The sequence below is a fragment of the Hyla sarda genome, chromosome 1 (assembly GCF_029499605.1).
Source record: "Hyla sarda isolate aHylSar1 chromosome 1, aHylSar1.hap1, whole genome shotgun sequence".
In the NCBI taxonomy this organism is placed as follows: Eukaryota; Metazoa; Chordata; class Amphibia; order Anura; family Hylidae; genus Hyla; species Hyla sarda.
This window is the reverse complement of record NC_079189.1, coordinates 451,748,279-451,761,745: the sequence shown is the minus strand read 5'-3', so window position 1 is coordinate 451,761,745 and position 13,467 is coordinate 451,748,279.

Sequence of the window (13,467 nt, the reverse complement as noted above, 5' to 3'; positions counted from 1 at the left end):
GGCAGGTTAGCCACGCAGTCCATAACACGATAGATAAAGAGGTGTATGTAACACAGAAACACTATTTGATAGAAGCACTAATTCAAATAGAGCACTTTAAAAAAAAAGGAATATCAATTTTGTATAAGAAATTAAATAATGTTATTGGAATAAGGGGGACTGATAGAATTAAGGAAAAATGGTCTTGGATAGTGGGTACTGTGTCAGAAGATGATTGGGATATTATGGCCCAAAATACAAGCAAGGTCTCTCGTAATATGGAACATAAAATTACACAATTTAAGATATTACACATGACCCACTACTTCGCGCTTCATTTATATAGGATAGGGGTGAAAGCTACGTCACAGTGTGTTAAATGTGGTTTGGAAGAAGCGGATTATCTACATAGTTTTTGGTCGTGCGAGAAGATATCTGTCTTCTGGGAATCTGTAATAAAAGAGGTAGAAACTAAAATCCCCGTGAAGGTACCTCGTACGATAGAGTTTATACTGCTAGGAGCTATCGGTAATATGGGGAAATTTGAGTGTCTGTTACATCGAATTCTGTTCTTTGCTAGATTGACCATACTAAGGAATTGGATATCCCCTAAAGAACTGCAGATAGAGGAATGGAAGGAAGGGTTAAAACCATGAAAGATAAGGATGGATGAGGAGTAAGAAGGGTCGAAGAGAATGTTGTAAGATTTGGAATGCATGGTAGACTCAAGCTTAATTTATATATATTTCTTCTTCTTTTTTTTTTTTTTTTCTCTCTTTCTTTCTCTCTTTCTTTCTCTCCTTCCCTCTGTGCCAGAAGGTGGGAGCGGGGTGGGGGGGAGGTGGGGGGGGGGTGTTAATAATGATTATGTATGCTTCTTAGATGTAAACAAGTATAAGTTGGTTATATGGTCTCTTTTGACTTGTGCTGTTATGTATATCTGAATTGTATACTGTAGTTTTGGAAGTTTTATTATTACAATAAAAAAATTTAAGAAGTTAAAAAAAAAACTGCATGTGACCTTACAGATGCTTTTCTGTTGAATTCAATGTAACTCATTGGAGAAAAAAATAACTGCAGTTTAGATGTTAGCTGCAAGTCAATTGTAAACTGCAAAATGCCAAACCCTCTTGGCATTTTTCAGTTTGGCCTTATTTTTTATCCTTTTGGATATTGGTTTTTCAGCAATTTTGGGCTCAGAGGCTGTTTTTTTTTTTTTTTTTTAAACACACTCCTACAAAACCTAGTTTGGCGTTTTTGTACAAAAAACTTGGCGTTTTCCTCCCATAGAGGTCTATGGGAGAGCAAAAACGCCAAGAAAAACACCATGTTGGTTTTTACTTTGGCGTTTTTGCCAGCGGTATTTATTCTTTTTTGGACTTTAGCGATCCAAAAAAGTGATGAAGATACCTTTTTTATTAAAATTTTGTACGGCACCATTAAAAAAAATATCAAAAAGATACTCTAAAAGAGCACTATACTCTAGCCAGGGATGTGAATAGAACATTACTGATTCATATTTCCCTCTGAGAGCTGTGATTGTCTGCAACCATCCGGCCAATCCTCACTCTGGGCAGAAAATATGAATGAGTGATGTTCTATTCACATCGCTGGCCGGAGTACAGAGCAGAGATGCGAGCGCTGTATAGAGCCGCTCCGCATCTCTGCTATATTATGGACGATCGCAACGGGTGTCAGGAGTGGGAGTCAGTGTCTATTAGTACAGGTACTACTACTCCCATCATGGAACAGTCTGTTCCATGATGGGAGTAGTAGTACTACCTAAAAAAAATGTTTAAAAAAGAGAGACAAAAAAGTGAAACACACGCACTTTATTAAAAATTATAAAAAAAATTGTTAAAAAACAATAAACATTTCGTTAAATACATTTTTCTCCATCCCTACTGCATCCTTTTTATTTATTTTATTTTTATTTTTTTGGTACCCAACAAATTGAAAAAAAATAAAACGCCAAAGGGGCCAAAAAAGGCAAATTTCACACAAAGGTAAAAACGCCAGAAAAGTTTTTCTGTCATTTTTTCTGGTGTTTTTAAGCCTAAAAAAAAGGCAGGGCAAAAATGTTAGTGGAATTCTAGCCTAAGGGTGATTCCACATGTGTTGGAATTTATTCATACAGATCTGTTACAAATCATTGTAGATCTCAGTCACTGATCCACAACATAATAATCATGTTGTAGCTGCAGATATGCAGTTAAATTTGCAGCCATTCCAACCCACATTGATTCAACCTAGGTAGGGAAATCCATTTTTTTCTCCAGGCCTTAGCATGGTGGCATCAGCTACATAAAAAATATTAAAGGGCTTGTCCACCATAAGGTGATTTTAGTAGTACGTACCTGCCGGAACTGGGTATTTCCTGTTGAATTTCGTTCTCTAAACTACACATCTAAACTACATGTTCCATCGTTTGTAAATATGAGGTCACTTTTCTCCTTCCCACACTACATCAGCCACATCAGCCACACATCAGCCATCTCACCCTTCAATGCAGTGTTTCCTAATCAGGGTGCCTACAGCCATTGCAAAATGAATCCCACCCGGCGGTCGGTCCACCCTTTGAAGCAGGATAGACTCCCTTTGATCACCTGACTAGTGATTGCAGGTTTCGACGCACTGCAACCTGGGAAATGCCGAGACATGAGTAATTTTGTATGCTGTTAAAGAGGTACTATGGTGGAAAACTTTTTTTTTTTTAAATCAACTGGTGCCAGAAAGTTAAACAGTTTTGTAAATTACTTCTATTAAAAAATCTTAATCCTTCTAGTACTTATTATCTGCTGAATACTACAGAGGAAATTATTTTCTTTTTGGAACACAGAGCTCTCTGCCGGCATCATGACCACAGTGCTCTCTGCTGACATCTCTGTCCATTTTAAGAACTGTCCAGAGTAGAAGAAAATCCCCATAGCAAACATATGCTGCTCTGGTCAGTTCCTAAAATGGACAGAGATGTCAGCAGAGAGCACTGTGGTCATGATGTTAGCAGAGAGCACTGTGTTCCAAAAAGAAAAGAATTTCCTCTGTAATATTCATTCTAATAAGTTCTAGAAGCATTAAGATTTTTTATAGAAGTAATTTACAAATCTGTTTAACTTTCTGGCACCGGTTGATTAAAAAAAAAAAAGTTTTCCACCGGAGTACCTCTTTAAAAATAAATATTTGGGTGAAAATCATAGAAGAATTGTGAGAAAAACGTCACACACAGATACAGACACTGTATTATGAACTACACTTACTTTACAGCTCCTGTAGCATAGTCAAATAAAAAAAAATCCTGGAATACCCCTTTAATCGCTTTTTCACTCACTGATGTGCTGCCCCCCTCAACACTGCTGCCCTAGGCACAGGCCCACGGGTGCTTAATAGTTAAGTACAGCCCTGCATAGCCTAACAAGTAAATTCCTCATAGTTCTCTATTTGTATTGTCAGAACACTCCCTTCTTTAAAGTGAAAGGTTTTTGTAATTCTATATAAGGGAATTACCATGCAATTCCTTTCTAAATTTCTGTAGGATCATCAAAGAGAAAGAAGGAATGAACAGGAAGCTATTTGCATTTATTAGAGATTATTTGAGGATAGCACAGTGTTATACCTAGATATCCTTTCTTTTATAATCAAGGAAACACTAACATCTCTGACTGCAGTATCAAAGCCAACTGCTTTATTCCGAGGATCCCCAAACAAATCATTTTAATTCAAGACTTTGAATAGCAGAAAGAGCTGCTCAGAGACAAGAAGGCTTTGAAATTCAAAAAGAAAATCCACAAAAGAAGAAGCTTTTTGTTTTAGTGGATAACTGTACAGCCACATATCTTCTGATCTCATTCTTACTGCAGGTCCTGATATCTATTCATTGCGGGTCATTAGTGTACTTTACAGTCTGAACAAACAAGGTTTACTATTGAAAACAAATGGACAACAAAATATTACGGATGCGCAGTCTGGCAGGAACTTCAGAATAACCATTAATGGACATCTGTGGCATCTTTACACAGAGATAGGTACATCAGGTCACAGGCTTTCCTAAAAAAATCTCCCTGTATGCACAGCATGTACCCTAATGGTTACCAATACTATTAAATGGATGTGTCTTTATTGGAAAATAAATCACATAGCATAAATCTCACCAAATGTAGAAGATAAAAGCAAAGGTATTTAGTAGTTTGTTGTGTGCCAATACTTTTAAGTAGTGGTCTAAAACTGTGGCCCTCCAGATGTTGCAAAACTTCAAGCTGTCTGGGCGTGCTGGGAGTCAAAGTTTTGCAACATCTGGAGGGCCACAGGAGGGCCACAGTTTGAGACCACTGCTTTAAAGTGTACCTGTTAGCAAAAACTTTTTATTTAATGTAGATTATACTATTATTTGTAATATAGTGTATCCATATATTCAGTATATATATATATATATATATATATATATATATATATATATATATGTTATAGTTGTAATATACAATGATTATAAAATGTGTATACTTTTTGGTGAAAAAATGCTGTCTCTGCAGCTATTGTCTGTGTGTCTCTGTGAGGAGACCAAATACAGTGTAGCAGGTGTGGGCAGGACAAGAAGGCCCCTGGCTTGTCAATCCACCTGATGTGTGAGTCGGGGGTGTCCCAGAGCCTCACTGCACCGAGCCCTGCTTGTCCTCAGTGCACAGGGCCCTGCTTGTTCATCAGTGTACAGAGGCCTGCTTGTCCTCAGTGCACAGGGCCCTGCTTGTTCATCAGTGTACAGAGCCCTGCTTGTCCTCAGTGCACAGAACTCTGCTTGTCCTCACTGCACAGAGCCCTGCTTGTCCTCAGTGTACAGAGCCCTGCTTGTCCTCACTGTACAGAGCCCTGCTTGTCCTCATTGCACAGAGCCCTGCTTGTCCTCAGTGTACAGAGCCCTGCTTGTTCATCAGTGTACAGAGCCCTGCTTGTCCTCACTGCACAGAGCCCTGCTTGTCCTCAGTGTACAGAGCCCTGCTTGTCCTCACTGTACAGAGCCCTGCTTGTCCTCATTGCACAGAGCCCTGCTTGTCCTCAGTGTACAGAGCCCTGCTTGTCCTCATTGCACAGAGCCCTGCTTGTCCTCATTGCACAGAGCCCTGCTTGTCCTCAGTGTACAGAGCCCTGATTGTCCTCAGTGTACAGAGCCCTGCTTGTCCTCAGTGTACAGAGCCGTGCTTGTCCTCACTGCACAGAGCCCTGCTTGCCCTAACTGTACAGAACCCAGCTTGACCTCACTGTACAGAGCCCTGCTTGTCCTCATTGCACAGAGCCCTGCTTGTCCTCAGTGTACAGAGTTGTGCTTGTACTCACTAAAGAGCCCTTCTTGTCCTCCCTGCACAGAGCGCTTCTTGTCCTCAGTGTACAGAGCCCTGCTTGTCCTCAGTGTACAGAGCCCTGCTTGTCCTCACTGCACAGAGCCCTGCTTGCCCTCAGTGTTCAGAACCCAGCTTGTCCTCAGTGCACAGACCCCTGCTTGTCCTCACTGCACAGAGCCCTGCTTTTTCTTATTGCACAGAGCCCTGCTTGTCCTCAGTGTACAGAACCCTGTTTGTCCTCAGTGTACACAACCCTGCTTTTCCTCACTGCACAGAGCCCTGCTTGTCCTCAGTGTACAAAGGCCACCCTGCTTGTCCTCAGCGCACAGAGCCCTGCTTGTCCTCAGTGTACAGAACCCTGCTTGTCCTAACTGCACAGAGCCGTTCTTTTCCTCAGTGTACAGAACTCTGCTTTTCCTCTGTGCACAGAACACTGCTTGTCCTCACTGCACAGAGCCCTGCTTGTCCTCATTGCAAAGAGCACTGCTTGTCCTCAGTGTACAGAACCCTGCTTGTCCTCAGTGTACAGAACCCTGTTTGTCTTCACTGCACAGAGCCCTGCTTGTCCTCAGTGTACAGGGCCCTACTTGCCTCACTGCACAGAGCCCTGCCTGTCCTCAGTGCACAGAGCCCTGCTTGTCCTCAGTGTACAGAGCCCTGCTTTTCCTCAGTGCAGAGACCTGCTTGCGTCATTGCACAGAGCCCTGCTTGTCCTCATTGCACAGAGCCCTGCTTGTCCTCGGTGTACAAAGCCCTGCTTGTCATCAGTGTACAGAGCCCTGCTTGTCCTCACTGCATAGAGCCCTGCTTGCCCTCAGTGTACAGAACCCAGCTTGTCTTCAGTGCACAGACCCCTGCTTTTCCTCACTGCACAGAGCCCTGCTTTTCCTTATTGCACAGAGCCCTGCTTGTCCTCAGTGTACAGAACCCTGCTTGTCCTCAGTGCATAGAGCCCTGCTTGTCCTAACTGCACAGAGCCGTATTTTTCCTCAGTGTACAGAACTCTGCTTTTCCTATGTGCCCAGAACACTGCTTGTCCTCACTGCACAGAGCGCTGCTTGTCCTCATTGCAAAGAGCCCTGCTTGTCCTCAGTGTACAGAACCCTGCTTGTCCTCAGTGTACAGAACCCTGTTTGTCCTCACTGCACAGAGCCCTGCTTGTCCTTAGTGTACAGGGCCCTACTTGCCTCACTGCACAGAGCCCTGCTTGTCCTCAGTGCACAGAGCCCTGCTTGTTCTCAGTGTACAGAACCCTGCTTTTCCTCAGTGCAGAGACCTGCTTGCCTCATTGCACAGAGCCCTGCTTGTCCTCATTGCACAGAGCCCTGCTTGTCCTTGGTGTACAGATCCCTGCTTGTCTTCAGTGTAAAGAGTCCTGCTTGTCCTCAGTGTAGAGAGCCCTGCTTGTCCTCATTGCACAGAGCCCTGCTTTTCCTCAGTGCACAGAGCCCTGCTTGTCCTCATTGCACAGAGCCCTGCTTTTCCTTATTGCACAGAGCCGTGCTTGTCCTCAGTGTACAGAGGCCACCCTGCTTGTCCTCATTGCACAGAGCCCTGCTTGTCCTCAGTGTACAGAACCCTGCTTGTCCTCAGTGCATAGAGCCACTGCACAGAGCCCTGCTTTTTCTTATTGCACAGAGCCCTGCTTGTCCTCAGTGTACAGAACCCTGTTTGTCCTCAGTGTACACAACCCTGCTTTTCCTCACTGCACAGAGCCCTGCTTGTCCTCAGTGTACAAAGGCCACCCTGCTTGTCCTCAGCGCACAGAGCCCTGCTTGTCCTCAGTGTACAGAACCCTGCTTGTCCTAACTGCACAGAGCCGTTCTTTTCCTCAGTGTACAGAACTCTGCTTTTCCTCTGTGCACAGAACACTGCTTGTCCTCACTGCACAGAGCCCTGCTTGTCCTCATTGCAAAGAGCACTGCTTGTCCTCAGTGTACAGAACCCTGCTTGTCCTCAGTGTACAGAACCCTGTTTGTCCTCACTGCACAGAGCCCTGCGTGTCCTCAGTGTACAGGGCCCTACTTGCCTCACTGCACAGAGCCCTGCTTGTCCTCAGTGCACAGAGCCCTGCTTGTCCTCAGTGTACAGAGCCCTGCTTTTCCTCAGTGCAGAGACCTGCTTGCGTCATTGCACAGAGCCCTGCTTGTCCTCATTGCACAGAGCCCTGCTTGTCCTCGGTGTACAAAGCCCTGCTTGTCATCAGTGTACAGAGCCCTGCTTGTCCTCACTGCATAGAGCCCTGCTTGCCCTCAGTGTACAGAACCCAGCTTGTCTTCAGTGCACAGACCCCTGCTTTTCCTCACTGCACAGAGCCCTGCTTTTCCTTATTGCACAGAGCCCTGCTTGTCCTCAGTGTACAGAGGCCACCCTGCTTGTCCTCATTGCACAGAGCCCTGCTTGTCCTCAGTGTACAGAACCCTGCTTGTCCTCAGTGCATAGAGCCCTGCTTGTCCTAACTGCACAGAGCCGTGTTTTTCCTCAGTGTACAGAACTCTGCTTTTCCTATGTGCCCAGAACACTGCTTGTCCTCACTGCACAGAGCGCTGCTTGTCCTCATTGCAAAGAGCCCTGCTTGTCCTCAGTGTACAGAACCCTGCTTGTCCTCAGTGTACAGAACCCTGTTTGTCCTCACTGCACAGAGCCCTGCTTGTCCTTAGTGTACAGGGCCCTACTTGCCTCACTGCACAGAGCCCTGCTTGTCCTCAGTGCACAGAGCCCTGCTTGTTCTCAGTGTACAGAACCCTGCTTTTCCTCAGTGCAGAGACCTGCTTGCCTCATTGCACAGAGCCCTGCTTGTCCTCATTGCACAGAGCCCTGCTTGTCCTTGGTGTACAGATCCCTGCTTGTCTTCAGTGTAAAGAGTCCTGCTTGTCCTCAGTGTAGAGAGCCCTGCTTGTCCTCATTGCACAGAGCCCTGTTTTTCCTCATTGCACAGAGCCCTGCTTGTCCTCATTGCGCAGAGCCCTGCTTGTCCTAACTGCACAGAGCCGTGCTTGTCCTCAGTGTACAGAACCCTGCTTGTCCTCAGTGCACAAAGCCCTGCTTGTCCTCACTGTACAGAGTGCTGCTTGTCCACCCACACTTCCTGTATTTGATCTCCTCACAGAGACACACAGGCAATAGCTGCAGGGGCAATAATATACACATTTTTTAACCAATGTATATTGCAAATGTGGTAGGCCTCTGGGGTAGGGGTAGTGTAGTCAGGGTGTTGCTTCAGTATATCAGGGGTTAAGGTTAACCCTATCACTCGTGACACCAGGCTGAGGGCTAGTATGCTGAGGTAATTCTCCGGCCTATCGTTGCCCTTCCCAGTAATGATAGGTGCATGCAAATAATGACTGAAGGTCCACAAGGTAGTTGAACTTGAACTTAAACTTTACTTAAAGACATCCAATGAACAGTAACAGCCTCATTAATACAGTCTTGACTTTTTATATAAGTCTCAGAATTTAGGGTAATTTGCCAAGATCCGTCCGGATTTAGGGGTTAGATATGGTCCGGTGATCCTGCAGAGTGCGTAGGGATTGATTACACTCACAGTTTAGTAAAGGTCAGCCGTCACCGCCAGGCTCGGACCTAAACTCACTGATGACAGCAGCGCAGATCCTTCCCTGTCAACAGCCCAGGAACAAGAGAGTGAAAACATGGCCGCCGCGCCCTTATATGGGCAGGGGCGGGGCCTTTTTGGATTGGTCCATGGTCAGCTGTCACTCACCGTTACATAGCCTGATGGGTGAACACCTGACTTCCTCCAAAGGTCCTATACACAGAAACCATAGAGTCTTTGGAACGCATCACGTGACCCGCAGGTCCTGCGACACCAACTAGGTAAGTTCACTTACTATACAAATATATACACATTAAATTTAAATAATTTTAATTACAAAAGGGGTGACAAGGGGCTAGCTAAGGATGAGGACCCCACCTACACCTAGGGACTCTGACTTTGGGGACCTCACCACAAGGCAACAGATGCAATCCGGTGCCGGGACACCACACAAATATACATATAATATTATTTTCTACATTATATGAACAGTTTTTGCTAATGACAGGTACACCTTCATTTATATACTGCCAGTTGGAAAGGGAATGGACAAACACTTGCTCTATATCAGTGTTTTCCAACCAGGGTGCCTCTATCTGTTGCAAAACTTTAACTCCCAGCATGCCCAATGAATAATATGTTGCATATTTAGCTATTCAAAGGGGCTCCTAAACCTCATGCCTTCTCTCACTGATGAAAGAAATGTCTGGCAGCTCCATGTCTTCAACCATTATTGGCTTAACAATTGTATGGCTGTTTGTGTAAAACTATCTATAAACATTAGATAACAGGCAATAAATATATATGGTTTAATTGGTCGAAAAATCCAGCATGGCGGATCAGACTGAAATGCAGACCAGACATACATCTACTAGCCACCATAAATGATTATTCGCCCATAATTTACAGACGAGTTTGGATCAGTATTTTAGTTGTCTTAAATGATGCCATGTAAGACAATTTTTTTCACACATTATGCCAGAAATTTGGAACATTTCTGGAATTACAATAGTTTTTAGTACCCCTAGTGCAGTCTGACATGTTTCTGGTCAGATGATTCATTCTGAACAATCCAATATATTGTATAGAGCCACTTTAAATCTACCATTTTATGCCTTTTTACTACTAAGGTTGACCATACAAGTTTCATAAATGATGGTGGAGCCCTCTGGTTTATAATGCTTATGTAACATGTATGAGAGTTTTTCCAACGTAGGCAGATGAAGGGGAAAGAAGGACTGATCATGTTGGATTTTGATATGAATGATCCTTGATTCCTATAAGGAAAAGTCAAATCGATAGTCGTTGTAGAGCATGCATGTTTATGATAGTGTCAGAAGAATAGTCTTAAGTTAAAATAAATTAAGTGTATTGAGAGCTTTTAGGTAAACTCTTTTCCACAGGTCATTTTGCCCCATAACCTGATGAAAGGACTGGAAGGACTGGTTGTGATGTGAACAAGATCCAACAAGAGACAAAATATAAGCAGCTCTGGCTCCTAAAATCACAATTATTTAGATAAGAGTTCACAAACTTTATTAAGTAAAAAGCCCTAGAGTGTTATGCGTTTTGTTGCTACTTAACATAAGCATTTTCTTTACAATACAGTCCAGTCTTGCAATCTTTATCTCAAATACTCATTAGATGCCTTGCTGGATACACCAGATCAGACAACCTTCCCAGGACATTGCTCAGGTTTGGTGCGCTGACACATTACTGTGTTTGGTGGAACAATGTTGATGATATGTTAGAATGCTTGTTTTCAATGAACCTCTTCCCAGAGTTACACAGGTATGTGATTTCTTGACACGTTTGCAGGGGGGTCGACAACAGTAAAAAAGGAGCATAATGACCCTAAAACTTTCTGTCTTCCTCATGTTTAAAGCAAAGTATTTCCTTGCAGCTGGTCAAATACTTCCTTCCACTAAACACATACTCATGAATCTGTTGTGTGCTGAGCTCAATTCACACCCTATCACAAAATGATTGTTTACTAGAATCGCTATTACATGAACCATGGCTATTAATGGCCAAAAGCAAACTCATTCTATCCTGCTAAAAAAAAATCACTGAACACTTGAGTGAAGAGTGTTTACTCAAGTCTGTTTTGTGTGGAGGATAATAACTAAACACTCCTGAGATTATATCTGTCATTAAAAGAAAGCCTTACCTCGAGAGTAACATAATGGCCGAAATGTACTATTTTTCTCGATTTTTTTCTTATTTAGATTTTCTGCAACTGGGCTTTTCCCACCAAATTTACTAATTTGGCGCATATCGTGGGAAAACGGTGCATTGCGATCCAATCGGGTTTCAACAAACCATGAAATTCATAATAGATAGAAACCCACTGCAATTTTTCCTTTGTACACAATTCTGTTGGATTTCTCTGATCAATTTATCACTTGTGAAATAAACCCGCATTTTTGTGTAGGTTTCAACAATAAATGTGTGCATTTTTATGACCCACTGACACAACCCTTTTATTGGGATGGAAATGCAATTCATGGGGTTGTTTTGGTTTGTTCTTGTAAAGTGTTCTAATTTGCTAAAATCATTGTGTTGGAATGGGAACAGTAAATCTGGGCCCTAGTCTTCATTTATTTTATTCACATAGTATATGGTTTTTTTCTATTGTTTTACAGTGGGCACCCCAGGTAAAAATTTGTATTAATGTGCATAAAGAAGCCAAGGAAAGATGGAAAAATCTCCAAAAGGCATCAAATTACTGATTACACATTCTTATAATATGTCAACAAAAGTTAGATTTTATTTCCATCATTTACACTTTCAAAATAACAGAAAACAAAAAAATGGCATCTGCAAAAGTTTCGGCACCCTGCAGAGTTAATATCTTGTACTGCCCCCTTTGGCAAGTATCACAGCTTGTAAACGCTTTTTGTAGCCAGCCAAGAGTCTTTCAATTCTTGTTTGAGGTTCTTTGCCCATTCTTCCTTACAAAAGTCTTCCAGTTCTTTGAGATTTCTGGGCTGTCTGTCACACACTGCTCTTTTAAGGTCTATCCATAGATTTTCAATTATGTTGAGGTCAGGAGATTGTGAAGGCCATGGCAAAACCTTCATTTTACGCCTCTTGATGTAATCCCCCATGCATTTTGAGGTGTGTTTAGGATCATTATCCATTTGTAGAAGCCATCCTCTCTTTAACTTCAGCTTTTTCACAGATGTCATCTAGTTAGCATCCCAAATTTGCTAAAATTTTATTGAATCAATTTTTCCTTCTACTTGTGAGATGTTCCCTGTGCCACTGGCTGCAATACAACCCCAAAGCATGATTGATCCACCCCCATGTTTAACAGTTGGACAAAGGTTCTTTTCATTAAATTCTGTTCCCCTTCTTCTACAAACTTACCTTTGCTCATTCCGGCCAAAAAGTTCAATTTTAACCTCATCGGTCCACAGAACTTGTTTCCAAAATGCATCAGGCTTGTCTATATGTTCATTTGCAAAGTACAAACGCGGATTTTTGTGGTGAGGATGTAGAACAGGTTTTCTTCTGATGACTCTTCCATGAAGACCATATTTGTACAAGTATCTCTTTATAGTGGAATAGTGTACCACAACTCCAGTGTCTGCCAGATCTTTCTGGAGGGATTGTGCAGTCAAACGTGGGTTTTGAATGGTTTTTCTCACAATCCTGTGAGCTGTTCTGTCTGATATTTTCCAGATCTTGCTTTAACTTCCACTGTTCCTGATTACTGCAATTTCTTAATTACATTACGAACAGAGGATATTGACATCTTAAAACGTTTTGCTATCTTCTTAAAGCCTTCTCCAGCTTTGTGAGCGTCAACTATTTTCAGTTTCAGATTTCTAGACAACTGCTTAGAAGAACCCATGGTGCTGATTGTTGGGGCAAGGTCAGATGAGTCTGGGCATTTAAAACCTTTGAGACTGACATCACCTGGTCTTCCCAGATGATAATTGAGAACAATCCATGACACTGGCAGGTCTCAGCTTTGATGGAAATAAAATCTAACTTTTGTTGACATATTATAAGAATGTCTAATCTGTAATTTGATGCCTTTTAGAGATTTTTCCATCTTTCCTTGGCTTTTTTATGCACATTAATACAAATTTTTACCTGTGGTGCCCAAACTTTTGATCCCCACTGTAAATGTTTCTGTACTATTCTATACAATTAGTACCTGTCAATATGTCTATTTATTCATATTATGCTGCTGTTATGTTGCCCTATTCATTACCTGCCCCCCGCAGTTTTTCTTTTTCATTTCGCAATGTATTTAATTAATAATCCTCTTTCAAAGCTTGCTCACTGCCTGTGAGTTTACTCGGGCGTTACCTGGCAGGCGTGACATCAGCTGAAGCCTGCTGAATAACACTTCTGCCCTTCCCTGTTCTATGCTGCGCTTGGGCTCTGGAGTGTGCATAGAACAAGTGTCACAAGTAGTGTTGTAGCCAGAAATGCTAGCTGCGAGCGCACTCCGGTCCCGTCCTCCCCTGCTGCTTCTGCCGCTGTTCGCATTGCGGGATGCGCCCGCATGTGAACACCGGGCTCTCACTCTCCTCTCCGCATCTCTGTCCCCTCCACTCTTCCCTGCTGTCGGGACATGCGCCTCTGGCT